This window comes from Fukomys damarensis, unplaced genomic scaffold (assembly GCF_012274545.1).
Source record: "Fukomys damarensis isolate Sample0158 unplaced genomic scaffold, DMR_v1.0_HiC HiC_scaffold_34, whole genome shotgun sequence".
Classification (NCBI taxonomy): Eukaryota; Metazoa; Chordata; class Mammalia; order Rodentia; family Bathyergidae; genus Fukomys; species Fukomys damarensis.
This window is the reverse complement of record NW_022900946.1, coordinates 1385104-1388042: the sequence shown is the minus strand read 5'-3', so window position 1 is coordinate 1388042 and position 2939 is coordinate 1385104. Positions and strand designations below refer to the sequence as shown.

General features: G+C 48.8%; 1 protein-coding gene across 1 annotated transcript in view; it reads right to left on the bottom strand.

The window, feature by feature from the left end:
• The window catches only part of Coro1a (coronin 1A), a 27882-nt gene extending 25417 nt beyond the window's left edge, over nucleotides 1–2465 (bottom strand). The window contains exons 1-3 of the mRNA XM_010623539.3: nucleotides 2235–2465; nucleotides 1543–1644; nucleotides 286–392 (exon numbers count right to left, since the gene is read on the bottom strand). The gene's annotated coding sequence lies outside the window, so the exon portion shown is untranslated. The remainder of the gene's footprint in view (nucleotides 1–285; nucleotides 393–1542; nucleotides 1645–2234) is intronic.
• Nucleotides 2466–2939: the final 474 nt, after the last annotated feature.

The window sequence follows — 2939 nt, the reverse complement described above, 5'->3', positions numbered from 1 at the left end:
AAAAAAAAAAAAAGAAGAAGAAAACTAAAATAAATGAAAAGGGCTGGGCACATAGCCCAGTGTGAAGGCCCTGGGTTCAATCTCCAGATACACACACACACACACACACACACACACACCAGTCCAGGTCACAGGCATGTGAATAAAGAAGCTACACTGATGGGCATGGTAGTGCTGCCTGTCATTCCAGCAGGCTGAGGCAGGAAGACTGCAAATTCAAGTTCAGTTTTGGCAACTCAGAGACTTAAGAGAGACCTTCTCTCAAAATAATCAACACAGTTATACCTTGGAAACTTCTTTGACACTGGCACTCTGTACACTGTGGTGTGAAAACTGTCCTAGCATTCATCCTTTGGTACTTGGCACGGAAGCTGGAACTCAGTGACTCAATACTGGAAAAAGAGAGGAGGAGTCAGAGGGGAGGGTGGGAGAAGCGGGAGGGCGGGATACCAAGCCGGAGTCTGACCCTCCCAGCCAATTACAGCTTTCCTTGGCTTTTCTAAATTCCACAGAATCAATGGGCATTGAACAAAAAAGTCCAGGACAGGGGAGGCTCAGTGGTAAAGCGCGCTCTTAGCATGTGCAAGACTCTGAGTTCAGTCTCCACGGTAAAAAGTATCATTGCTGTTTTATGCCACTGAATTTGGGGATTGTTCTTGGTTTTGGTGGTACTAGGGATTGAGCCCAGGGCCTTCACACTAAGCTACCTCCTCGGCTTTTTTCTGGGTTTTTTAATTGTTTAAATTTTAAGGCAGGGTATTCAATAAATTGCTAATCAGGCTAGGTTAGGAATTGCTGCCCTCCACAACAAATACGTAATGGACAGTGACAAAGAAATGACTAAATGAGTTCACAGAAAGGGAATCCTTGGCACAGTTAATGCTTCATAAACACTAGTTTGTGTTAGTACTATTGAGCAAAACAAAATAAAAGGCTGGAAAGTAGGACTGGATTGCACAGAGGTTTCTAAATCACTTCAGTATCAAAGAAAACCATCCACATTTCTGAGACCTTGCTGCGCCTTACCTTACAGGTTGGTGTGAGAGTTAAACCGTGCAATGAACACAAGCACCCAGCTCAGGGATTTGGGAGAATCTAAGACCTACAGGATTCATTCTCCAGACTCCCTTGGTCAGGTGGAGGCTAGACTAGGCGGGCCTGCTAACCTTCTGGTCACTGCCCCTCACAACTCTGCACACTGAGTACTTTTTGACTTGCCAAGCGCCTTTGTATGTGGGACCTCATAGGACCAGAACATCCAGCTTTCAGGGTGAGGCTGGGGCCTACATAGGGCAAGGTCAGGGCTCATTCCGCCATGTAGGCAGCAGGCTGGGGCTCACAAGATAAGCTTGGACTTGCTGCCATCAGACAATATCCGAGACCTGAGACTCAGTAGGAAGCACGTGTGTTTCTTCCTGTGTGTCTTCTGCCTGCCCCCTTTACAGGGGCACTCGGGTGCTTCTCTTCGTATTTCCCAAACTGTGGCCTGGCTAGGCTCTCTCCTTCCCGCACTGTTCCTCCTCTCCCATTGCGGCTGCTCACCTGGCTGCCGTCCTTGGCTGACACATCAGCCATGTTGTTTCTCCGGGCCTGGTGCATGGTCAGCGCAGCCCGAGTGGCCCCGCCAGCCACACTCACGATGCACTGGAGGGAGAAAGGGATGAGTGAAGGTCAGAGCAGCCGTGTGCTGTATTGCCAAATACCAAGTCCCAAGTGACCCCACAGTGCAATGCTGCATGCTGTCTTGGGTGTCTAGTTCTTGCCTTGCACCTCCCTAGGTTCTTTTAGGAAAGAATGTATCTCCTTGTGAACCTGGCACCAAGGAAACTAAATTTGCTTCCCCAAGGTGAAAGTCCAAAGATCATTCTTTTTTTAATTTTTTGAGACAGGGTTTTACTATATATTCCAGGGTGGCCCTGGACACAGTATGTAGCCCAGGCTGGCCTCGAACTCATGGTGAACCTCCTGCCTCAGCCTCCCAAGTGCAGGGACTACAGGTGAGTACCACCATGCCCAGCTCAAAGATCTTTCTTAACCCGGAACTTCTCCACCCTCCAACTCTTCCTTTGGCTACATCCTCTCCCTTGCTAAACAACCAGGCCTAGTCTGGCTTCCAAATTTGTTTACATTCTGTTTGCTTGTAATTTTGCTACCCTTCCTGCCTCCGTGAAGCTCTATTCAGCCTTTCAGGCTAATTCCAAACCCACACCAGCGACCCAGACCTCCTATGGTACCTGGATTTCTTCTGAAATCTCAGGATGGCAAGGCTCACTGGTGAGGTCACTGCTTCCCCTCATCTGGCTGGTACGGCTGGAGAAGTTCATGGCCTGTTCCCCCCCCCCCCCACGCATTTGACAGGTGAAGAGACTGGAGGCCCAAAAGTAGAGCAAGGGAAGAATCATGCCAGAAATCACAATCTTTGGTCCCCAGCTATAGCAGTGGTCTTCTCTGGGATTTCTTGCCCTGAAGATAAAAATGGGGCTGGAGGAAGAGGGGCTCATCAAATTTAGTGCCTCTACCAGCAAAACCATGTATCCTTCACCATAAAGAACAGCTGCACCCCAGACACCAATCGCACTTGTGGAGAAACACTGCTTTCAAGAGATTCTGAACAGAGTGGGCCTTTGAGATAGGTCTGGCATAAACCCCTGAGGCTTTACTCTGTGCCAGGTATTTGACACTTTGGTGAGGATAGGCTAGATTCTTAGCTGAACCCTGCTAGGCCTCAGTTTCTGCAACTGGATGAAGCTACTCTGCAGGAGCTGCCAGAGAGCACCTGACACAGACGGGTTTGCCTTCACCTCGCCAGTTCTTCTTGCCTCACTGGCAGATCTGTTTTCTCACCGCTGGGCCTTGGTCTTCACTGTTTCTTCCATCCAGACCATCCACTCTGTACCTTCAACTCCATTTTCAGAACTTGTAACTATTATTCCATTAAT